The 25,932-nt window shown below is 38.9% G+C and overlaps 1 protein-coding gene across 6 annotated transcripts in view; it reads right to left on the bottom strand.

The window, feature by feature from the left end:
- LOC309861221 (uncharacterized protein) overlaps positions 1-25,932 on the bottom strand; it is a 535,944-nt gene that overhangs the window by 370,221 nt on the left and 139,791 nt on the right. For 3 of the 6 annotated variants that reach the window (XR_014309823.1, XR_014309824.1, XR_014309825.1), the window contains one exon: positions 7,952-8,522. The exons of the other annotated variants lie outside the window; for them this stretch is intronic. The gene's annotated coding sequence lies outside the window, so the exon portion shown is untranslated. Of the gene's footprint in view, positions 1-7,951; positions 8,523-25,932 lie in introns of those variants that run through there. 6 annotated transcript variants of the gene reach the window in all.

Genomic DNA, 25,932 nt, shown 5'->3' with positions numbered 1-25,932 from the left:
TGACTAATTTTCCAGGCTCCGCTTCAACTGTGGACAGCGATCTACTAGGGAAAGTGTTGGACTTTTTGCCAACTAGCTTTCCCGAGAATGGTTACGTTTGCCAGTTCTCAACCCCACTGTGGGGCATAATGTGTCATTTGAAGTGTCGTTTATCCTAAAGAGCTGTTTAGAAAGATAGAAGGGCTGGAACTGCAGAGAGGCGTACAGAGGAAAACCCAAGGTTTACAGATTATGTATGAGATATACATAATCCATTCCTGTCTGCTACCCTCACCAGGAGCTAAATCGTGCACAGGAACACTTAAAAGACATCTCCCAGTGTACACTAAGTCCTTCTTTGTTTTCCTCCTGCTGCCAGACAAGGGAGAGAAGAGAACTGTTGAAACATACATTGGGTGGCAACTTCATAATAGCCACACTTCGTCTTTCCTTCTCTTTTCCAGAAGACAGAGCATAAAAACTGAGACGTCACCTTTACCTCTACGAAAGCTTTTAAATAATGGCTTTTCCAGGAGCAACGGCACTTCTCTCACTAGACCATTTCCCCAGATGGGATGTGCAATATAAAACCACCATACATTGGCTTATTGAGGAAAGGAGATAGACTTGTACAAATCACTGGAAAGATAAATAAGCTATAGAGATCAATAAATAAAAGCCAGGCGGAAAAAAAATCAAACTCCGGCATTCCAGACCAATTAAGATGTTATTTACTGCCCATGTGATTGTAACTTCAATGCTCTCCTTCCTTGTTTTCACACCATAGGCATTTGTTTTGCTGAGAGAAAGATATATAACTGATGTGTAAATAGAAAATGATATAGATAGATTTTATGTCCCATAAAACTGTTAATCTGTGCTCCACATTAAATATAAAGTACATTTTTTATTTAGACGCTGCACTGGTATAATTAAAATAAAGTATGCTAGCTTTATTTTTTCAGTAAGTCATTTCCAACCATAGAGATCAAATAACAGTGCAACAGCAGCATGAAATGCGGTTATAATAGCCTGAGACCACATTTCCTGAAACTAAAACATGGGAGATAATAGTGTGAAGGTACAAATTAAATGCAAATAAAACAGATTCCCTATTGTTGCTAATCCCTGTATTGGGTTTCAATGGGGAAATTTCACTCTAATGTTTAACTTCTTTGTACAGTAATCATTGACATGTTATCAGTTACATTTTGAGATGTCACTGATGGGAACTATCAGTGAAGGATTTAAGAAGACTACCTGCCCACCTTTCAGAAAGAAAATAGAAGTGAGTGCCTGGAAAAAAATTAAACAAAAATCTACTGCCCAGACTGCTTCTGGGACACTTATGGCAGTTGGCAAACACTCACTGACTTGTTTCCTAATTGATGTACGTTTTTGCAGCAACCTACTTTCATTTGCCAGCAGAAGCTCTTTTTGATTTCAGAGGTGTGTCAGCATATCTTAGCAAGATCCCATTTTTTTGAGGGTGACTGCTCTAAAAACATCTCATATTTTAACATAAGGGGATTTAACAGAGTCAGCCTGTGTCACCATTTCTGGTTTTCCTATGTTGTTATAGGCCCATATGGCACGGAGATCAAGAGTGGCTGATAGGATATAGATGTTTTCAAAGTCGAAAACTAGGATTTCAAATCAACTTAGCAGAATCACCCTTCCTCTCAGCTCAGTTTCACATGGACCTTGCCACTAGTGTTTAAAATGTTCATTGAGCAATTGGCTTCTTGGGATTTCAATCACACTGACATGAGTAGCTATTTCACAAGATATGGTCTTATTCTAGAGCTTCTGGTGAACAATCTCTTTCTAGTCTTTTACAAAATGGCCCATGTCTAATAATTCTATAATTCACAGGTCTCAACTTTCAGGAAAGCTTTGGGTACATTACATTGTACACTGTTATTATACTCTGCAACTCCTCACTGTCAAAAATTAATAGAGACTACCAAAAAGTCTCTGCAGTCCCTTCCTTACTTTGAAGACTTACATTTCTGAAAGAATAAAGAGCCACATTGACACAAATTAACCCAAACTTTATCCTTTCTCCTCCTCCTCCAAAATTAGGGGCACACAGCCCTGTGGGGGGGCAGACAAGATGGTGCACTGAGGTGCAAAGAAATCATTAGAAGGTCTGCTTTTATTTATTTATATACTAAAAAGAAATGAAGCTTTACTACTAATATATATACTATTAATATAGATAATGTGGGATGGTTTAGAAGGAAATGTACATACACTGGGGTACCTAATCAAAATTTTGAAACTATTTTCATGCATGATTTTAAAAGTTTGGAGACTCCTAGGAACTGCAATTAACTCTCCAAATATTGGCATGGGAAAGAACTCTCAGAGACTCCATGGGATAGGTAGATTAATGCCATCAACCCCCACCCCCTACCAAAGATGTCCAAGTCCCATTCTCCAGACCCTGTCAATATTATATCTTGCATGCCAAAAGGATTTTGAAGATGTGTTTTAGAATAGGGACGGTGAGGTGGAGAGATTATCCTGGATTATCTGGGTGGGCCCAATCTAATCACATGATTCCTCAAAGGTACAGAATATTTTCCAGCTACAGTCCATGAAAGAGAAAGGTGACAATGGAAAAGAGGCAGGCTGATGCCCTGTGAGAAGGATTTGACTTGCCACTCCCAGTTTTGAAGATGGAGGAAGAGGCCATGAGTCAAGGAAAGCAGGCAGTCTCTGGAAGCTAGAAAAGGTAAGGGAAAGGATACTCCCCTAGAACCTCCAGAAGGAATGCAGCTCTGTCAACAAGTGATTTTAGCCCAGTGAGATCTCTGAACTACAGAACTGTATGCCAATAAACTTGCATTATTTCAAGCCACTAAAGTTGTGGTAATTTGTTATGGCTGCAAAAGGAAACTTCTGTACTCCATCTGCCCTAATTTTGAATGCTAGAGTATCAGGACAGCTCTAAGTACTACACAGAACAGATTCAAGCTGCCATCATTTAAACATTTGGGGTCAACTTCTGAATTTGCGTCACTAGAGGAATAAATAACAGTGAACTAAGTATGACAAAAGAAGTTGATGAAATATTACTTGCAAAAATAGGAATAGGAGAAGAATGAGCTCTTTGGTCAAGAAGAGGTAAGAGTTTTCAGATATGATCTTTCCCATTATCTGAACATTATCTACAGGGCCATGAAATATCAAAAAAGAGTAAAAAAGCTGACCTTGGAATAAGTCGCATTTTCCCCAAATCTAAGGCAGTTAGAGAATTTTAAAACTCATTCTTCAATATTTGAACTTCAAAAGGTAAAATTTCCAGGAATGACAGTATCGTGCTGGAAACATTAATGTGCCAGCATGAAATAATATCATTCTGTAGGAGGTAATAAAGGTATGAATTATGTCAAATTGTATTTGGCTCATGGATGTTACTGTGCTTCTTATGGGCAGATACGGCTAACAGGCACAAGAACACCTGCCTGTCTCCCTCAGAAAATTGAAGTCACGTGCACAAACATCAGTCTATGAAATTAGGGGATCATTTGTTGCAAAATGGAAATGTGTCCTGTTACAGATACACCTCTTAGGGATATGGAGTATCTCTTGTTACAGCAGAACATAATTTTTCTCCTGGCCTTGCTCACCGTAGAAAGAACCATTAAGCCATTAACATTACAAGTGGTAGCTTCTACTCCCGTTCAGTAATATAATATGCTAAATGAACTTTTTGCTATGCTATATAGTGCTCTATTATGGACTCTTGCCCTTAATCGGTTTGGGGGTCATTGGCCATCTCAGTTAATGTGAGGAATCTACTATTCTTTAAGTAAAATGTCCAATGGCATCTCCTATAGAAATGGGCCGGGTTCAAATGATACGCGTCAGAATGCATGTGCCACTGTGCAAGCATATGGCTCTCCCTGCGTTTGTAATTTAGGGTAAGAAAACAGAGTCCATTTTTTTAAGGTTTATAGGAAGTATTGACAGAGGCCATTTTGTACCCATGTTGTTTAGAGGTCTGAGGAAACATGGCACGAGGAAACTACAAAATCCGTAGGCCTCACGGCGATTTAACCCTTTTGGAGCTAAGGCATTAAGAGAGGAAAGCTGCCTTTCTCTTCTTTGCCCCTGGCTGCAGATGCATATGGATAATACTACAAACAGAACCATCGCTTCTGCTACAACCTGGGTGATAATGTGCTCAGTTAATCTACACAACATAGAGTCATCCTCTCAAAAAGTAATTCACTTCTTTAAAAACTGGAAGGAAAATAAATATGGTGCAGTAAAATTGTTGAGTAGAGGAATCTATCTGGACATTTCACAAAACATTTCATTATGCTGACAATTCCCAGAAGTACTCTCAAGAGTGCTTTAAGCTGAGGATTACTGCACTGGAGCTGATGGACTTTTTTTGTAGCCCCTTTAAAAGGCAGTGAACCGTTTTTCTATTTTATTTAAATAATGCCCCTTAAAATGGATTTTTAGAGGTATAATAACTCCTTAAGAGTCAGTTATGCTAAACAGTTTCTCTTGATAGAAATGTTGTAAAACTCGTTAACTGCACAATTTCAGACGCCGGCTTGGTGAACACTAACTGACATGTGAATGACCAGAGTTTGTAAAATAAATTGCAATAGTTGTTGTATCACACAGCCAGCATTGCCCAAGCTGGAGGCCGCAAGGGGCTCCAACCTGACAGAAAATTACTTCAAGATGAATGAAAAGTGCTTGTTTCTCTTTATTAGTTTTTAGAGAACAATGAAAATGTTGAATTGTTTACAGAGGGCTGATTAAATGTGGTCAGTGGGGCCACATCCCTACTGCTAACTGTTGGTCTCCTTCTCCCGCTGGCCCCCGAACTACACTCTCACACACCACCCACTCCAAGCACCCAACCCCCACCCTTAGCTCCCTGCCACATGCGTCTTCTTAGAGGCTATTATGGCTGCACATCTGTGTGTGAAATTTGCTCATTCTGACATTCCACTGCTGCTCAGAGCTGCAGAGGCCTTTGTTAGGTAAAACAGTCTTGTCAAGTCTAACAAGCAGGTCATGCAATTTGCTGGACACTGCAGCCGAGAATAGCCCAGGATGAATTGCTCTGGCCTCAAACAAGGCTCAGTTCCATACTGGAATACATATGTATTCCTTTCATTGGGCAGTACTACAAAAATTCATGACATTATGTTTTTTTAAAGCTTGGATTTAAAAAAAGAAAAAAAATATATATATATATATGTTGCTAGGTTAGACTACCACAAAATAGCCTATTTGTTATATTTACTCAAGTTAACTACTGTCTTATGGCTAAAGGAAAAAGGCATGAAGTGCTTTAATTGGTCATTTGTGGTTTAAATCCCATTTATGTTTTACCAGAAAGCACAGTGAGAGGAAAGGCACTAGCTACCATTTTAGCTGACTATTTGGTGTACTTAAAGGGGTGGTCAAAACCAGGGCATTTAGGAGGATGTTGCGGAGAAAGATTCTCACTTTATATTTCCACAAGGTAAATAGTGCTTGATGGAAAGAAATATGAGAACTCATTAATAAGCATATGCCAAGCAGGAAGGAAAAAAGTCCTTTTACCAGCCCAAGCTAAATGAATCAGATCCAGAAGATGTCTTGGTAAGCTAAAAAATTAAGGAAAAGCAAATCACTGTCGCTCAGCTCAACAAACAGCTGTCCATGGCTCACCTCCTTCCTCACTCCCAACCTCACCCTTACACACGCACACATATGCACACACACACGTTAGGGAAATAAGCAGTAAGAGGGAACAGTTCAAATGCTATTTGTGGCATTCTGACACAATACATAACACACACCCCTAATGTAGAAGCAGGATTCTCTTTCCCTCTGTGCAGAATATGCATTCTGAGCCTATTATGTGTATAAACAATGGCATATGTAATTACCTTTCTAGGGTGGCAATTATTCCTCAGAATCAACAACTAGAGTTAAAGCATGTTCCCCCAAAAGACATTTGGGGATCAATTCTGGGTCAATTACGTCAGGCTTTGATTTATCACATGGTGTCAGGCCATGTTAAAAAAAGAAAGTTTAAAAAAAAAAAAGGCATTATGAGATAAAGGCTAAAGGTTTGACTCAAATTGGTTTGTCTCCAACTTTGCTTTCTCCCAATTGCTCTGCCCTCCCCCATTCTCAAAACAACTGTGATTTGCTGGGTTTTATCTGTTAGACAGTTTGTTGTTTGGGAATACTAAATGAAATGAATCTGGACTACATCCAGATTTGATCTGCCCCCACACCACCAGGCACTGGGAATTTCTCCTGGGATGCAGTGGAGGGGAGAGGTTAATAGTTCAGGCTTTAGAATCTAAGAGATCTGGATTTAGATCCCCATGACTTAAGCAAGATACATACATATCTCTGCAGTAGAAAATACCTACTTCAAATGGTTGCTGTAAGGTTTAAATGAGATAATTAAGTGAGAGGATATGTGTAAAACACTTAGCTCAGCGCCTGGCATGTCGTGAATACCCAGTGAATGGAGTAATTACTCTTCTAGCGGTAGACAAGCCAGAGGAGAAGCAGAACAGCCCCTCCAAAGTTTGCCTACCCTGATCAAGTTGGCCAAGGGCCAGGGAAAGCAGAGTGGATGTTAGTACAAATCACAGGGCCAAACTTAAGAATCGAAGACACCCATTAAGAAGCCCAGTGGACTAAACAAATATGAAGAAACTGGTTAACTTGGGACTTATTCTAACTAGATTGACTGGAAACCAATGAAAGTGCTACTCTATTAGCAAGACCCCTCTGTCTTTTACAGAGCCTTAAGAAGCCCAGAAAAAAGCTACCTTACACATTTTTTGGATCACCAAATGTTTACTCAACACATACCTACTATGCGCCAGCCACTGTGCTAGTTTCCAGGAACATAGAGATGTTCCCTACAAAAAATTTCACAGAATAGGAAATAAAGGTCTACAGTTTAGTACAATATAGTTTCATAACTCAGATTAACAAACATCCAGTATCACCATCAGGATTTTGGGGGCAGGGAGATTCATCCTATTAAGGATGGATCATATCATTAAAGTCACTGGTCAAATTAGAACAATTCCTTACTGGGGAGCAAAATATTTAATTTTTGAAAATTAAGTAAAAAGGGAAGGTATAAGAATTCTCATCAAATTCTTTAGGAAGCAATATAATCTCCTATTCAAAAACAGTTTAAATCCATTTTATATGGAGTAACATTGTTTATTCAATAAGAGGGAAACAGCACTTCACAATTCATTTCTCAAATGATGCACAGTGCTATTAGGAGTGTTATTGGCAGCTAAATTAAGAAGTCTGTTGATGATGTTTAAAAAAAATAAAGCTGGCACATTTTCCATTCAAATGGACACTACTCCAGACAAAGACGTTTCTACTGTTGCTTCTTACATAATAAAATGTGTTACAAACACCATATAAAATGTCTAGTATCTACAGTCCTATTAGTGTTTTAACACTAAAAATCATGACTTATTCCCAGATCAGAAATAAGTTTTTGAAAAAAACGTACAGTAATTTTGGAACATAGAGGACAACACATGAATACTGAAATAGCCAAATTTTCTGACAGAGTCATTGCCTGGGTCTGTTTTGCTCCTATCCCTGCCCTGTCTTGGGTCCGTGAACAATATTCCCAAGTTTGATCCAAATGTTCCCCTTCCACATGCTAATAACTCACACAGGATGTCAGGCTCCTAGGGCACAGAAGGTAGAGGCCTACAGAGGCAACAGATGTAATTCACCTATCCACTCTTCAAGAAATGTACAAACACAATGTATCTTTTCAACAGACAATCTACACCTAGGAAGAAAAAAATTAATCCAATTAATTCCAACTCTAATATGTTAATATCTCTAAAGTCTACCAAATATTTATAGAATCAATAAAATAAACCCTACCTATCGAAAGTCCACAAAAATGGAATTAAGATGTCCTTCACTTGCCCACATTAGATTGTTTTGTTTCATTTTTTATTAAAGGGATTTAAAATACTTGCAGAATACACTTTTCCATTCATTTGTTTTCTATCTTAGAAACACATTTAATTAAGAGCAGAAGAAAAAAAAAAAAAGTGCCCTGAAAGTAATTGTAAATCCATTGAAAGCAGGAAACACATCTTACTTGTCTCCCTCATTTTCCCTCCCCTATTTTGTGCAGTGATTCACCCACAGTAAGTACTCAATTAAGTTAAAAAGGCAATGCGTGTTTCAATTCACATTAATTTGGAGGGGATGCATTGATTTAAGGAACAGCTGAGACAAAAAGGATAGATTCAATCTTCCCTGATTTCTGGCTAGTGAGGCACACTGTCTTGAAAACTTTGCTGAAGCTTGTGTAACACTGGCATCATTAACTGCTGGCCACTGTGGCATTCTTAATGTCTTGATTTGTTTGCATTTTTGCTGACGGTAACAAGATGATTCTCCAACGGTTGTCTTTCCAACAAGAAAATGTGAAAGGAGCTGTGAAGCAGGTATTCAGTGAAGCAGGTATTCAGGCTACCCCTGTCCTACAGACAGTACATCTGCGAACAAAATGGAAACAAATTATTAATCCAAGCCTTTCTAAGAACAACTTTTCAGAAGTTCAACAGTTGGTCTTCTGCTGATCACTGAAATTTTATTTAGCTCAACCTTTCAAAAATACAACCAGGATCTTTTATGGTAATAGTTCTGCTTCGAGTTTTCTTTCCTTACCTTCAATAATAACTTTGGAATCCATTGCTACCCCAGGTGCAGATCCAAGCCCAATAAAATGAGAAACACCATGTAGCTGTACATTTTGAAAATGAAGTTTCCCTATCCAGGGAAGGAATCTGTATTTTCTTTCCTTGCCTCCATAAAACAGGTATAAAAGACCTCCTGAAGATCTTGCCTCTATCCCATCAAGTCCATGCCTCTATCTCATCATGGAGCAGCCAAGTGGCTGGCTGGGAACCAACAGCGGCAGACAGCACCCTTGAGTGAAGCAATCTGGCCAGGCAGGAGCACTCCTCAGTCAGCAAAGGCTCTGAACTAACCAGGTCAATAAAAGAGGTACGCACAAACACTTCAAACTTCACCTTCAGCAACCAAGGCCCCCCGTGAGAGAGAGCAACACAGACAGATATGTACAGGTGGGCCCACCTGAGGCTTTCAGTGATACTCATGCACATGTACACTAATAACACTATCTTTGAACAGGAAAGAAAAGCATCTTTGCAAGAAACATTATTCATTCACATGCTCAAGGGCTCTTTCCCTCTGAAATGTCTCACTGCAGACCCATGGCATTTGAGACTGAAAGCCAACAAACACACAAGTAAGCTTGGCCTTAACACACTTATTTACCAATTTACTTTATTTATTTGGGTTTTTAAAAAACAGGCCAAAAGTGATACGTGTTTGAAATGTCCTTCAGCTCTATCCAATTTCTCAGTCACTTGGCCTATCTATTGCTGTAGGAATGAGGACTGGTTATTTAAGGAGAGGGAACTTCGCTCTCAGTGAGTGGGCAAGTTTCCTAGGCTTTCCCTTTTGCCACCCCACTGGCCCCTTGTGTCTGAGGGGATCAGGGATCCTCACCCTCCGGAGGCCCACTCAGCAAGAAAGAACAAAGCAGCTTCAACTCATCTTGAATCTTGAATCTCTTCCACTCCACCCATGTCTGTGAGTCCAGGTCTGGTATGGAGTGTTGGAAGATACTCACAGCAAGGGACCCTGGAAGTATACTGAACTGGGGTGGGATTTTCCTTCCCATGGTGCAGTGAGCAGCTGAGGTGGTGAGGGAGCCATGCAGCTGGATTCTGGTTGGCATTCCCTCCTTGTGCTGGATGGGGAGGCTGAGGATGGGGCAGCCTCTGCTTGGTTTGGTTGTGAGATAAGAAGAAGCAAGCACAGTCATCCCCGAGTTATTTGAGCAAAACACTGCTGTAAATAAACTTTTGTTTTTATCTTATGTCAAATACAATTGGTTTTGGTTAAAAAAAAAAAAAAACCCTTCAGCTCATGAACATTTTTGTTGTACTAAGCAAGCATTTAAAATCAACCTAGAATCATTTTAGGTTCTTCCTTCTCTATCCATTATATCAAACTTGTCACTGAAACCTCTTCCTGATTTGAAATGTTTTGTGCAGCCCCTTTTTATTCTGAATTTCTACTAAACCCTCCCCATCTCTTTGACAAGCACTGCTCTCCTCAACCTGGAATATGACAGGCTCCTAGCTATGCCTACATCTCCTGTGCTGTAGTCCCCACTCCTTCCGAGTGACGCAACCCCACAAGGCCTCCACTTCAGCCATTCTCAGAGATCCATCTGAGGGCCCCTGAAGGATCTAAAGAGGCTCAGCACACCTGTGACCTTCAGTGCCTCTTCATCATGCAGGCAAAAGAGAAGCAACCTCAGCACACCAGATAGCAGGAATGGTCTTCCTTTCTCCTCTACAAACTGAGTTTACTCTGGACAGCTTCATCATCATTCCTCCATTTCCCTAATAACTCCACACAGGTTGGCCCAAACTCCAGCAACTGGATTTTGTCCTGACACGCTTTCTTTTTTTCCTTCAAGACCTTGCGCCTTGCCCTGAACTTCGATCTACTTGACTAGGACCCTGACACTACCCTTTCCCAGATTCTCTTCTAGAACTCCAGCTGTCAGCTGGAATCCAGCTATGATTAGATTGCCCAACTTCCATGACACCACCATTCTTGATTCAATCTCACCTGCTATCTACATTTTGGTAACCAAATCTCCAGATAAATTGGATCTTCCTCTTGTTCACTGAGGACTAGACTGTCACCTAACTCTAGTGCAGCCAGGCTCCCAGTCCATGATACACCTAGTCTTGACTTCTCTTGTTCTCTGGCAAACTGTGTTGCTGAGATCCTGCATAGGAACCCCATATTCCCAACCTAGACAAATTCTTCTTAAGAGGCTAGTTTTTATAATATCTACAATGTCTTTATAATACAATGTATTTATTCATTCATTCAATTAATCAGTAACTTATTAATTTATCCTCTCTTCATTCCATAAAAACTTAAAGAGGTTAACATTAACTTGGTTAAAAACAAAAAACAAAAAACTTACCTAACTACCTACAATTTAACCCCTGCCTGATTTTTGAAGTACCCCACTTTCCTCTTCCAGTTCATTCCCTAGTCTCTAAAATGAAATCTCTGCTTCAGGCACATAGGTTCACTGACCTCTAAGCTCATTATGAATCTTTATTCACCTCCTCTTTTCTGTCTTCTTAATTAGTTCCTTTAATCCTTTGGCACCTCACTTGTAACATGATCTAGAAAGACTTCCCCAAGAAACAAATCCGCATTCACTTATCCCTTACCTGGATTCTTCTGGAGTAATCAATAACACATAGTTCAAGTATTTCATTTGCTTTCACTAAATGTTTCCTATACATTAGCTCCCCAGACAATAAGTTATTTGAGAACTGGGATAAAGGCCATGTCCTATATTTGTTATAGTGCCTTCTAAAACAAAGTTCCATTTCTGCTTCTCCCCACCCTTACTCTACTCCCCAAACCTATGCCAATGAAGAAAGAGCAAAGAAGACTGAATCAAGTTACTGGAATCAATGAAACCTCTTAATAGGGGCTGGAGCTTTGGGTGTATGGAGAAAAAATGTTAGTTTTGACTTCTGTAGGCTGTGACCTCTTTGGAGTTCATCTCTTGGGATTCTCACACTCTCTAGATTGCTCCTCTCTACCTCCATGTGGCCAGTGAGGCAAAACGGGTCTATAACTGCCTTGCACTTAGGAGATGCTTCCCAATAACCTTTCCCCAAGATAAGGCTTAGGGGGAACTAATTAGACCAGCTCTAACTTCACCTTTTATCTTTCTTTTTTTCTTTTTCTCCTGCCTCAATCAGCCACTGGTAAAGTAGGATCTAGAAAGCTGGACCCAGGAAAAAGGATGAAGTACATCCATCTGAGTTCAAGACACAATATTTCCAAAGCAGCTCCATGTGGACAGCTGAGTTCATCAGAGACTGCATTAGGTTTGGGATTGGAGCTTGGGGTTGGGCAGCACCTAGGTAACGAAAGTATATATACATGTACTTGACCTCTTCTACCTCAGCTGCAGTAACTTCTTCCTAGAAACATCACCAAAGGCAAGGGAAGCTAAGGCAAAAATGAACTATTGGGACTTCATTAAGATCAAAAGCTTTTGCACAGTAAAGGAAACAGTCAACAAAACCAAAAGATAACCAACAGAATAGGAGAAGATATTTGCAAATGGCATATCAAATAAAGGACTAGTATCCAAAATCTATATAGAACTTATCAAACTCAACACCCACAGAACAAATAATCCAATCAATAAATGGGCAGAAGACATAAACAGACATTTCTGTGAAGAAGATATTCAAATGGCCAACAGACACATGAAAAAGTGCTCAACATCACTTGGAATCATGGAAATACAAATCAAAACCACAATGAGATACCATCTCACACCAGTCAGAATGGCTAAAATTAACAAGTCAGGAAATGACAGATGTTGGCAAGGATGCAGAGAAAGGGGAACCCTCCTACACTCTTGGTGGGAATGCAAGCTGGTGCAGCCACTCTAGAAAACAGTAAGGAGGTTCCTCAAAATGTTGAAAATAGAGCTACCCTACAACCCAGCAATCGTGCTACTGGGCATTTACCCTAAGGATACAAATGTAGTGATCCCAAGGGGTATGTGCACCTGAATGTTTATAGCAATAATGTTCCCAATAGCCAAACTATGTAAAGAACCTAAATGTCCATCAATAGATGGATGGATGAAGAAGATGTGGTATACACACACATACACACACAAACACACACACACACACACATACATACCATGGAATACTATGCAGCCATCAAAAAGGAGATCTTGCCATTTGCAATGACATGGATGGAACTAGAGGGTATTACGCTAAGCAAAATTAGTCAATCAGAGGAAGACAATTATCATATGATCTCTCTGATATGAGGAATTTGAGAGGCAGGGTGGGGGGTCATGGGGATCAGGGAGGGATAAAATGAAACAAGATGGGGCCGGGAAGGGAGACAAACCATAAGAGACTCTTAATCTCAGGAAACAAACTGAGGGTTGCTGGGGGCAGGGGGAGGGAAATGGTGGCAGGGTGATGGACATTGGGGAGGGTCTGTGCTATGGTGAGCACTGTGAATTGTGTAAGACCAATGATTCACAGACCTGTACCCCTGACACAAATAATACATTATATGTTAATAAAATTTTAAAAAGAGTATATGTATATGTACTTTAGGTCTTTCCTATGCTTATCTCCTCCTGCAACCCCAGAAGATACCAAAGGATCTTCTGAGAGTGGGTCCATCTCAACATAACCACTAAGTAGATTCTCAATAAATATTCTCCATATGTGTTAATTACTTTTTCTATAGTAAATATCTAAACTTAATCAGTATAGATTAAGAAGGAGCACCTGACTGGCTCACTCAATAGAGCATGCATGATCTCAGGGTCATGAGCATGAGTCCACCTAGAGCCTACCTGAAAAGAATAAGTTTTTAAAAATTAAAAATTTTTTTAAAAAAAGAATTGACCAAGAATTCTAGGAAACTCTGAAGTTCAGGGTCAAGATTGTTTATGATTTATGTATTGAATACATGCTCCACTAACTTTAGAGTAATTTTATTTCTATAAATCCATCTTTTTATGAAAGCATCTCTTACAAAATAGATCTCTTGAGTTTGAAATCTTTTTGAGTGAGGATGTACTCAAATCCCTAGACAAATCCCAAGGATTTTGCAAGGCTTTCTGCCAAACATTAAAACCAGCAGATCTCTTGCATTATGAAATTTTGAATTAGCATTTGTAGATGACCAGAGTCCACTGAAGAATCATGTAATATTCATGATATCTCACACATTATATTTAAATAATGTAATCATACACATACTATATTCATGTGTGTGTATACATATATAACCATGATATCCTACTTGGGAAAAAATGTATAATGGATGTAGGCATATCCCAAAGTCATGACATCATTCATCACTTGTCTAAATCTGTGGTCAAACCCATTTTGAAACCATGTTCTTAATTAGCATGTGATGCAGAGATTGCTAGCCGTCCCTTAATGCCCCATTCTCCCCTTTTTCCTTTATTAATAGAACCCCTGAATTTTGAGAAGTACATGGCCACAAAAAATATACTTTGAGAACTTCCTGGCAAATAGGTATAGCTGGTAGGATGTGTGTAGAAGTTTGAAGTGCAAACATCTAGGAAATGCCTTTACAAAGAATGATTATGAGGGCAACTGGGTGGCTCAGCCTTTGGCTTAGGTCATGATCCCAGGGTATTGGGGTCAACCCCTTGTCAGGCTCCCCACTCAGTGGGAAGTCTGCTTTTTCCTCTGCCCCTCCCACCCACTCCAGCTTGTGCATGCATGCTCTCTCTCGATCTCAAATAAGTAAATGAAATCTTTAAAAAAAAGACAAGAATGATTGTATATCTTTGGACATATGAATGATAGCAGAATAAAAGACCAAAGTTTATTTTTCCCTTACTTAACAGTATAAGCATCAGTAGTCCAGGGTTGATAATGGCATCTCCAGGATGTTAAGGAGCTCCTTCTAGCTTGTTTGAGCCACAGTATTTTGTAATGTCTTAATGAAAACATAAGCTAGGCTGCTCTAGCAAATACAGCACTGTAATTCTAGCTCTGTCCCTTATTTCCTATCAAAACTTGGACAAATTATTTAAGCTCTATGAATTTCTTTCTGTCTATACCTACTTCATAAGTTATTAGCAACATGAGATGGTCTTTTTTTTTTTTTTTTTTTTTTTTGCTTCCCATTATATCCCCAGCTTCTAGCTCAGTGTTTGCACATGGTAAGAATTCAATAAATATTATTATTGCTGTTCCTGTTGATATGCCAAATGTAGACACAAAATGCTATAACTTAACAACTAAACCATTAGGTACTTTCAATAAAGATCTGAATAATGCAACTAATCTACATGGTGCGTATTAGAGTGATCACATTTTCTGACCCAAATCTTGGAAATCATGGTCTGGCAAAAGGTTTTTCTTACGTGAAGATTTATTTATATGAAAATGCTTACACGTTAAACCACTGGTTGTCAACTTAGTAAACTGATTTTACTTTTTTTTTCTAAAATTTTTTTAAAATTATTTGACAGAGGGAGAGAGAGAGAGATCACAAGTAGGCAGAGAGGCAGACAGAGAGAGAGGGGGAAGCAGGCTCCCTGCCGAGAAGAGAGCCCCATGCAGGGCTGGATCCCAAGACCCTGAAATCATGACCTGAGCCAAAAGCAGAGGCTTAACCCACTGAGCCACCCAAGTGCTCCTGATTTTACTTTTAAAAATTATCTGCTTAGGAAGGAATGTCCAATGGAAGAAAAACGGCCTCTTCAACAAATGGTGCTGGGAAAATTGGACAGCCACATGCAGAAAAATGAAATTGGACTATTTCCTTACACCACACACGAAAATAGACTCAAAATGGATGAAGGACCTCAATGTGAGAAAGGAATCCATCAAATCCTTGAGGAGAACAGCGGCAGCAACCTCTTTGACCTCAACCGCAGCAACTTCTTCCTAGGAAAATCACCAAAGGCAACAGAAGCAAGGGCAAAAATGAACTATTGGGATTTCATCAAGATCAAAAAGCTTTTGCACAGCAAAGGAAACAGTTAACAAAACCAAAAGACAACTGACAGAATGGGAGAAGATATTTGCAAATGACATATCAGATAAAGGACTAGTATCGAAAATCTATAAAGAGATTAGCAAACTCAACATCCAAAGAACAAATAATCCAATCAAGAAATGGGCAGAGGACATGAACAGACATTTCTGAAAAGAAGACTTCCAGATGGCCAACAGACACATGAAAAATGCTCCACATCACTTGGCATCAGGGAAATACAAATCAAAACTACAATGAGATACCACCTCACACCAGTCAGAATGGCTAAAATTAACAAGTCAAGAAATGACAGATGCTGGCGAGGATGTGGAGAGAGGGGAATCCTCCTACACTGTTGGTGGGAATGCAATGTGGAGAGAGGGGAACCCTCCTACACTGTTGGTGGGAATGCAAGCTGGTGCAACCACTCTGGAAAACGGTATGGAGGTTCCTCAAAAGACTGAAACTAGAGATATCCTATGATCCAGCGATTGCACTACTGGGTATATATACTAAAGATACAAACCTGGTGTTCCGAAGGGGCACATGCACCCTAATGTTTATAGCAGTAATGTCCACAATAGCCAAACTACAGAAAGAACCTAGATGTCCGTCAACAGATGAATGGATAAAGAAGATGTGGTATATATATACAATGAAATACTATGCAGCCATCAAAAGAAATGAAATCTTGCCATTTGCGATGATGTGGGTGGAACTAGAGGGTATTATGCTTAGAGAAACAAGTCAATTGGAGAAAGACAACTATCATATGATCTCCCTGATATGAGGAAGTGGAGATGCAATGTAGGGGGTTTGGAGGGTAGGAAAAGAAAAAATGAAAGAAGATGGGATCGGGAGGGAGACAAACCATAAAAGACTCAATCTCAAAAAACAGACTGAGGGTTGCTGGGGGGAGGGGGGACAGGAGAGGGTGGTGGGATATGGACATTGGGGAGTGTATGTGCTATGATGAGTGCTGTGAAATGTGTAAACCTGGCAATTCACAGACCTGTACCCCCAGGATAAAAATACATTATATGTTTTTTTAAACATTTAAAAATTAAAATCAGATAATGCAATATATATGTATATATATATATATATATATATATATATATATATATATATATGCTTAAATTGGGCATCCCCAGAAAGTCAAAGGCACATAGCCCCAACATTAATGGTTCTGCCCTCTCTAGTTTTTGTTACAAGGTTCCACTGCACATGCATATGATGGGGGGCGGGGAAAAAACTCTGATTTTTATAACAGGTTTAGTGTTGTGAATTTGAATGGCAGTATTTCAGAATCTCAAGAAAAATCATTTTTATGTTTTCCCAAAGGAAGACGGGTACTCCTTGCTTCTGCAAAAATAGCATGGATGAGAGAGCTTTCAGTAAAATACATTTTTTCTATTGAAGAGCACTTAATAAACACACACACCTGGCTGCTTTCACTTCACCACAAGTGCCACCCATTTGCCAGTCATCAAAGTAATTTGGTCTGATCTGTTAAGGTGATGGATTCTGACAAACTGTGTAAGCTTGTCATTAAAGGGAGGGGAGATTACAGTCTCTATGCAGGACATTATAGTGCTTACATTTCTCATCCATACAGCCTATGAAACATACAGCAGAAAGCAAGATGAAAATAAAACTTAACATGGACTTAACTTCTACTCTCTCCAATGAGTGCTGAGAGCTAGTGATCAATCCACATTTTCTACCATATATTTTTTTTATTTTAAATATATAGATGTGTGTGTGTGTGTATGCACATATATATGTGTGTATATATATATATATATATATATATATATATATATATATGAAGAGAGAGAGGGAGAGAGTTCTATTTCTTTCTGACTGATACAAAGACATCTCATAAAGGACACAAAGATTATGCACAAAATTGACTATTCAGTGATTTAAGTCTAACTTAAGACTTTGGGCTTCCACTTTTTTTTTTAATTTATTCTTTTTTTAAATTTTTTTAAATTTATTTCCAGCATAACAGTATTCATTGTTTTTATACCACCAACTCCACACATAAGAAGGGAAATAATCAAGATTAGAGCTTGGGCTTCCACTTATAAAATATTATTCTTTTCCTCTTTCACCCTATCTATATATCACCATTTCGCTTCTCTGTAATTTTTTTACTTCTGTATTTAAAATCCTCATCTACAATGGAGATTATATCAAGAGTGAAATTTGTTAGGTGAATTGAAGAAGACAAGTCTGAATTAATAAAAAGTGTAAAGTATGGGATTGTTGTCCAAAAGATCATGATAACAGCAACAGCTAATGTTTTGAGAGTTGACTATATGAAAATCGGGAGGCTGAACACTTTACATGCATTATCTCATTGAGTCCTCACAAAAGTCCTGGAGCAGGTATTATCATTCCATTTTTACAAATTAGAAAATAAAACCTGAGAGATATTAAGTAATTTGCCTAAGTACATGTAGCTAATGAGTTACAGAAATACATTCAAACCTGAGTTTGTCGCGACTCCAAAGCTCATGTTCCTTACCGCTACATCAGAATGCTGGGTGTTTCCTTCCATCAATAATAATAATAATAGAGCACTATTTCAGATTAGGTTAACAAAACTCTAAATTGTGGGAAAATGCTGCTTTAGTGAAAAAATGAGAAGTGTTTGAAATTAGCTCACCAATTATATTAGGTCAATAGTTACTAACTGCCATTTATGAAATATGTACTTCACACGAGACACTTTCTGTACATTCAATCTAACCCTCATAGCAGCCCCATAAATTAGGTAAACCATCTCCATTTTACACGTGAGGGAAAAGATACTCAGAAAAGCCTAGTAATTTGCCCAAGTTCACATAGATAGAAAGTGGCACCGTCCTTGCACTATGCCTTTTCTCACACGACCTCATCACCACACTTGCAAGGCCTTTCTCTAGCATGCTTGAAAATCTCGCTTTAAAAAACAATAGTGCCATCCCTCTTTAATTGTATTTAATACTATTTATTAGCTCAGAAAAGCTTTAATTCAGAGACAATGCAAAAACAAACTTTAACCCAGCTCTGCTCTCATTATCATAAACTCCAGATTTTGTGAGGTCCACGTTAATGGATTTTACGGTATATAGAAAAGAGTTTAATAGTCACTTAGCTCTCTTCTATCTCCATTAACAGAGGTAAAAAGCCACTCAAAGATGAAGGAAGGAAGAACAGTGACCTTACAAGTAAAACAGATAAGAAGTGTCTGTAATTTGTACTTCAGCAAAAAGTCATAGTACATATGCCAGCACAACAATACAGTACATACATATGCTGATATGTAACAACAAATTCAACTCTTCAATTTTAAGTGCCCTATCCATCAATTAAGGAAAATTAATCCTAATCAGATGTTCATATTAAGGAATATAGCCATAGCAAATCGGCAATAATAATTAAAAGTCCATTTCAAATCTCTTTGGTGAGCAGGGAAACGATCTAACATAGCCAGGCTGCCCTAGTCCTTTCTGCAGTGTTGTATAAATGTGCACATTCAGTGAAAATTCCTGGAAGTTTAATATGATCATCTTTGCTACTCACACTGCACTTGTTTCTAATGAAGACCTGCTGCCGTGTGCACCATGAATAGGAAAAATGTACAAGTTGTGACAGTCAAGCACATGTCTGCTCTGAGAGCCAAGTCCTTAATACATGGAATTTTCCCACCTAGATCATCCCAGTGTTGCAAAGATTCCAGATAAGTCCTACCTGCTTTGGAGGAAGCTACTTGAAGCAGGCAGTAACCCATAGCACTGTCTGGTTGCATCATATTTTGTTTTGTTTTTTCTTTTCTTTTCTTTTCTTTAGGTCAGCTTGTAAATAAACTGTTACAAGCCTCTCCCAAGGCAAACGAAACAGCCTTGGGATGGAAGCAAAATAATCCTGGTGAAAGACAGACCACTTATTCTTCCGGGCCTGATGCACTGAGGTGGGTGGTGGAATCCGATTTAAGATCATTTGTAGTTTAGTTAGACTCAATAGGTCACATGCTTCCTGGTGACAGGGCTAACGGGGGTCAGTGTGCTGAGAGCCATCTTGAAGGGTAGGTTTGCATTCTTGGACACCTACCTAGAGTGAACTAGTCTCCCATTGCTACACTACATGAAGTATATGAAAGTATAAACTTCCTACCACATGAATGGAAATTAATCCAAATATCTGTGACTGCCGTAACTCTGATAATCCTCTATCTTATATTGCTTGGTTGGTTTGCAAAACAAGCTCACCAAAATATTACCTTGGGATTCAGTCTTTCACTTTCACTTTCAATTCTCTTGGCCAGAGCATTATAACTATGACTATTTCTTTTAAAGTCTATTTCAATTTCAAGTCACTGGAAGGCATTAATGAAGAGAATATGGAGTCTCATTCTCTAAAACTTTTCAAAGAGCAAGAAAACAACATCCTTCCTGGGAGTGTAGGATAAACTCTGAGCTCTCTCAGAATCCTTCCCATCCTGAGTCTCTGATCACTACTAATCAATTAAATCTTATGAGATAGCCAGGAATTCCAGTTCTAGGACTCTTTTCTACAGAAATACTAGCACAAGTTCACAAAAATAAAAAGAGTACCATGTTCACTGCAAGACTTTGTATAATCTCAAAAGTGTGAAAGGACCTAAATGGCCAGCAGCTGAGGAATGGTTTATTATAGACCACTTAAACTACAGAACACTGTGCAGACATTAAAAATAATAATACAGGTTTCCACTTACTGATATAAAAATGTGTTCGTGGAAAAAGGAAGGTGTAGAACAAAATGTATAGTCTGTTACTATTTTTGGAAAAAATACAACGGTGTATGTATACAAATAAAGGTATATAGAGGGAGACTATATAAAATGAAACTATCTGTTTTAGAGAGATATAGGCATAAATATATAGCTATGCATATTTCTATTACATGAAACTCAAGTAAAAGTATTTCTATCATATACTTAATACATACATTTGCATATGCATAGAAAAAATGGGAAGAATTCATCAGCTTGGGCTGTTATAACAAAATGTTATAGACTGGGTGACTGGAACAACAGACATGTATTTCTCATAGTTGTAGAAGCTGGGAAGTCCAAGATCAAGGTACTGACAGATTTAGTTCTTAGTAAAGGCTGCTTCCTAGCTTACAGACAGCAACGTTTTTCATGTCCTCAAAGATACAGAAACAGAAAGAAAGACCAAGCCTCTGTCAAATGAGATTGGGAAAGAAGATGAACTTTCTATTTGTACACACTATTTTGTATTTATTTAGGTTTCTAAGCAATTCCCCCAAATCAAAACTCTCTTCTTCTCCTGGGTTGTAAGATTAATACAAAAATAAACAGATGAGAAACGAGAATATACCCACTATTACTGACTGAGACCAGAATAGAGGGAGTTAAAGCCAAACAAGCCTAGCTGTCTTCACTACAGAATTAGTCCATCTCCACAGGGCTGGGCTGGGGTGGGCTCCCAGCCTCAGGTGGAATGAAGGCTCCTGGTAGGGAGGCCCTTCTCTGAACAGAAGGAGGGTGGCAGTTGGCAAGTTGGACCACTTCCTCACTCCAAATTTACCAATTAGGTAAGCCTCTCTCTCTCTCTTGGGCAGAGTGAAGAGTACAGTCTTTGAGAAAGTAGTATCTATGGTGGCTAAATCTAGACTACAACAGGTTAAAGAGTGAATGGTAAGGAAGCAAAGGCAAGAAAGAAATCAGGAAAAAAGAAAATAGAGTAGGGAATACAGGGAAGGATTTTTCTTTCTTCTTTTTGAGGAAGAGGCCAACAAAATGTCAAATATATAAAGTAGAAGAGGCAAAATCATTTATAGCAAGAGTCTAAGCACAGTGACAGAATCATGGACACAAGTGAAGTGAATTCTTACTGAGACATGAATAAAAGGAAAGGAACAGGAAAAACCACAGTGATTTGAGGTAGAGATGAAGGAAGGGAAGTTGAGTGCACAGCATGGTACCAGTTTTGTAAAAGGATAAAAAGAATCTAGGGCTAACGCCAAGCAACAAAAATTAAACTTGCAAGGTTCCACAGGGCCTGGTTGTGTTAAAGTCCTGACAAAACTTAGCAGAACCAAGAGCCACTTGTAAATGTTTTATCATACTGTGAAACTTCTGAGAAATTGATTTATTGGTTATAAGACATTACTATCTAAGCAATATATAAATATAGATAGATATATACTCTCTTTATCATTCAACAGTGTGCATCATAATATTAGTTGATTCACATGTTCCCTTGTCCCTGGGAACCCTAAGGAATAAAGTTTTTCATAAAGAACAGTGGGTTTAAGCTTGACTGACCCTGTGAAATTTTTCATCGCAATTCTGGCTACCATTACAACCTATTTCCCAAATCACAGTGCAGCGTAAAGTAAAATCAAACCGAAAGAAGACGAAATCAGTGGAAGGATTCATAGTCTAAAAGTCTGGCTCCATGCTTTTGACTGAAAGAAACTAAAATCCCTGCACTGGAAATATTTCTATATTCCCACTGATCTGTTTGCATGCCATGGTGTCAGTGACCATAGAAATTCTGGCAAACGGATTCTGCTGGTTAACAGGTTTCTGGTAAACTGATTTCTGTGAGCTAATAAAAGAAAGAAAGGCTGTGTACATTTCAATAGGCCCCAAAGTTATTTTTTTTTTAAATCAGGGTTTAAAGCTATGTTCCAAGTCTCCATTCCTCTATGTGATTTGGCTTTACAACCAGCTGCCCCCTTGTCACAGATTTTGAGGTCACTCAGGTTCTGCCAAGTGTGTGCTATAGCTCCCTCCTTGGGCTTCTCTACTGCTATTAAAGTCATACTGCACTGGGTTAAGTGAGGAAGCTGTCACCAGATGCAAATCAGCCTCCTCAAGTCCAGCTCCTCCACAGAGGGCTTCCAGTTCTGCTTCTGCAGTGTCGCTTCAGTGTCCCCGGGATAACATGAACCATTTTCCTTACTGACACTAGATGCAACTGAGATTGGTTCTCCTGACAGAGATTAGTGGGCAGCAATGAATCTTTCACTTTGGGTAGAAATACGATTTTATTTAAGAAAATAACCATACATAATTGGGCTTCTGTCACCTTAAATTTTAATGGCGAAAGTAATATGGAAGCTTCTGGGACTTTAAATTATGGCTTGCAGAAGCTTCACACTGAATCTTTCAATTATTCTCTATAAGTACTTTCTCAAAGCATGTGCTACCATGACATTGATATCACAATTCAAATCTAAATTCAAAACTGACGGCAAGGCTATGAGCTATGTGCTGGCGTGCTGGCTGCCTCGTTTTATCTTTGAACATCTGACAAGGCGAATCAAGAGGCACTCTCCCAGAGCCCAGCCAGCTGTTGGCCAAATATTCAAATACCCTGACATGCAAAAGAAGATGTCCCCATATCAAAATTAGTGAAGACCCCTATTTTCCCATTGGTTTCTGGCTCACCTACATCCTTTCACACAGGGCCAACTGACTCACTCAGCAAAGTGTTCACTACTGCTCACTTGCTCACCTCTCGGGTTCCACTACTCCAGCAACTGGATCCAGTGAGTGCTGCAGAATGGCAGCCAGTCCAGACAAAACTACGGGGAAGAGTTTTCAAGTCTGTGCTTCCTGGAAGTGGATCTGAAAGGGGCTAAGCTGATGTTGGTGGTGGCAGGCAGATAATAAAAACAAAGTGGTGCATGTATTTTTACTTAAAATGCATTCCATTAGGCTGGAGCAAAAATGGAGCTGGGAAGACAGTAAGGGAAAAGTGAAAAAAGGATTCCCTCTTTTATCCTGATGTTTTAACTTCCTTGTTATATGCATATTTTGATCATTTTAATATTTTTATCTTCATAGGAAAATAATTGGAAATGAATATTTAATTATTTGTAGGTTTAGCTTTAGACTGCTTCAATTAGTTTGAAATGAGTCCCCTGTCCAGGCAAATGCAATGCCAAATTTACAACTGTAAATAACTAAATCCAGCTGCACTAGTGAATCCACAATGAAAGATGACCCCTATTTCATATTTTAAAGGTCCTGAAGCAAACTTCCTCAGGTGGAAGACTTAGAACAGAGGCTGTGGACAGCACATGGGGGTTTAGAAGCAGAAAGGGACAAAGGTACCACAAGACAACAGCCTCTACCCAAATGGCTAGTCAAATTTCTTGAAGCTGGACACCAAACCTCAGGATTCCAGCTGGGTAAGGGGATCCTGATTCCTTCCAGAAAAGTTGGGTCTTTATTTGTTCATTTCCTGGATGTGTTTACACTTGGACAGAAGGGGCACAGCAGGGATGCTTTCAGGGCACGTTTGCAGGGAAGCCAATCTCACAGGAATCGTGACTGCCAGATGTCAAACCAGTGTGTGCCGCCGAGCATGCTCTAAGCAGGATGCACAGGCACTGAATCATGGTCTGAGGAAACTGCTGCCCCCATCTAGGGCCTTTCCTGAGATGCAGGGAAAGCCTGTATGTCATTTAAAAAATACTAACAATCATTTTAAAAGATGATATGACTGTAAAAATTACTGAGATAGTAATAAAGTAAAAACAATAGGCTAATGACATTCCAGTTCTGCTAATCACAGATATTCATTCCATCACCCCAAATCATCATAATGGAAACCATGGGTGGCAAAGGTGAGGAGGCCCAAGTGTCAAGTGGTCATAACAAGGATGTTGACTCTCATCTCTTAAAAACAAGCTCGAGTGCCTGGGTGGCTCAGTGGGTTAAGCATCTGCCTTCAGCTCGGGTCATCATCCCAGGGTCCTGGGATCAAGCCCCACAACAGGCTCCCTGCTCCCTGGGAAGCCTGCTTCTCCCTCTCTCTTTGCCCCTCCCCCTACTTGCACTCTCTTCTCTCTCTCTCAAATAAATAAAATGAAAGAAAGAAAGGAAAAAGAAAAGGAAAGAAGGAAACAAGCTCAAATATTGCTTTGCCCTACCATCACAACTATGGTGCCCAAGTGAGAACTCTTCTCAGAAAATGACCATAGACAGAGAAACAAAGTATTCTTAAATCTACATTGATTTTAAATGCCAAAACATTGCAATTACATTCTCTCTGACTTGAATGTTCAAGGATCATGGAATGTTTTGAACATAAAAATCTTCTACATAAATCATTCACCCAAACATTTACTGTGCTCCTATTATATGCCAATACTACACTTTGATGAATCAGTTTTGATTAAAGAATAATCCTCATTATATTGGATTTCTCTGAAGAATTTAGTATCATGGCTCACCCCTTCATCTTAAAGTTCCTTCACTTCTGTAAGAGTTCTCTCCCTCTTAAAGAGGCAGATCTCTCAGACCATTATCCCTTTTTACTAATTCCTCTTCCTCAGCCTTGTCCTCATGTCACTTTAAATCAACAAGGGGTAAAAAAGGTAGTAAATGAAAATCACCTGGAAATATACACCAGAACACATCAATGAAACTAGAAGCTGGTTCTTTGAAAGAATTAATAATATTGATAAACCACTGGTCAAACTTATCCAAAAGAACGAGAAAGGACCCAAATTAATAAAATTATGAATGGAAGGGGAGAGGTCATGACTAACACCGAAGAAATAGAAACAATCATCAGAAATTATTATTAACAATTATATGCCAATAAGTTAAGCAACCTAGAAGAAATGGATGCATTCCTGGAAACTCAAAATTACCAAGACTGAAACAGGAAGAAACTAACAACCTGAATAGACCAATAACCAGTAACGAGATTAAAGCAGTGACCAAAATCCTCCCAAAAAACAAGAGTCCAGGACCTGATGGACTCCTTGGGGGAATTCTACCAAACATTCAAAGAAGAAATAATACCTATTCTCCTGAAGCAGTTTCAAAAAAAAAAAAAAAGAAAGAAAGAAAGAAAGAAAGAAAAGAAAAGAAACAGAAGGAAAACTTCCAGACTCTTTCTATGAGGCCAGCATTACCCTAATCCCAAATCTAGGCAAAGACCCCTTCAAAAATGAGAATTTCAGACCAATATCCCTGATGAATATGGATGCCAAGATTCTCTACAAGATTCTAGCTAATAGGATTCAACAGTACATTAAAACATTAAAAAGATTATCCATCACAACCAGGTGGGATTTATCCCTGAGACGTAAGGTGGTTCAACACTCCCAAATCAGTCAATGTGATAGAACACATTAATAAGAGGAGAAAGAAGAACCACATGGTCCTCTCAACTGATGCAGAAAAAAGCATTTGACAAAATACAGAATCCTGTCCTGATTAAAACTCTTCAT

This window comes from Mustela nivalis (assembly GCF_964662115.1).
Source record: "Mustela nivalis genome assembly, chromosome: 3".
NCBI classification, from domain to species: domain Eukaryota; kingdom Metazoa; phylum Chordata; class Mammalia; order Carnivora; family Mustelidae; genus Mustela; species Mustela nivalis.
Note: the sequence above shows the minus strand (reverse complement) of the source record. Positions and strands in the feature narration are given on the sequence as shown.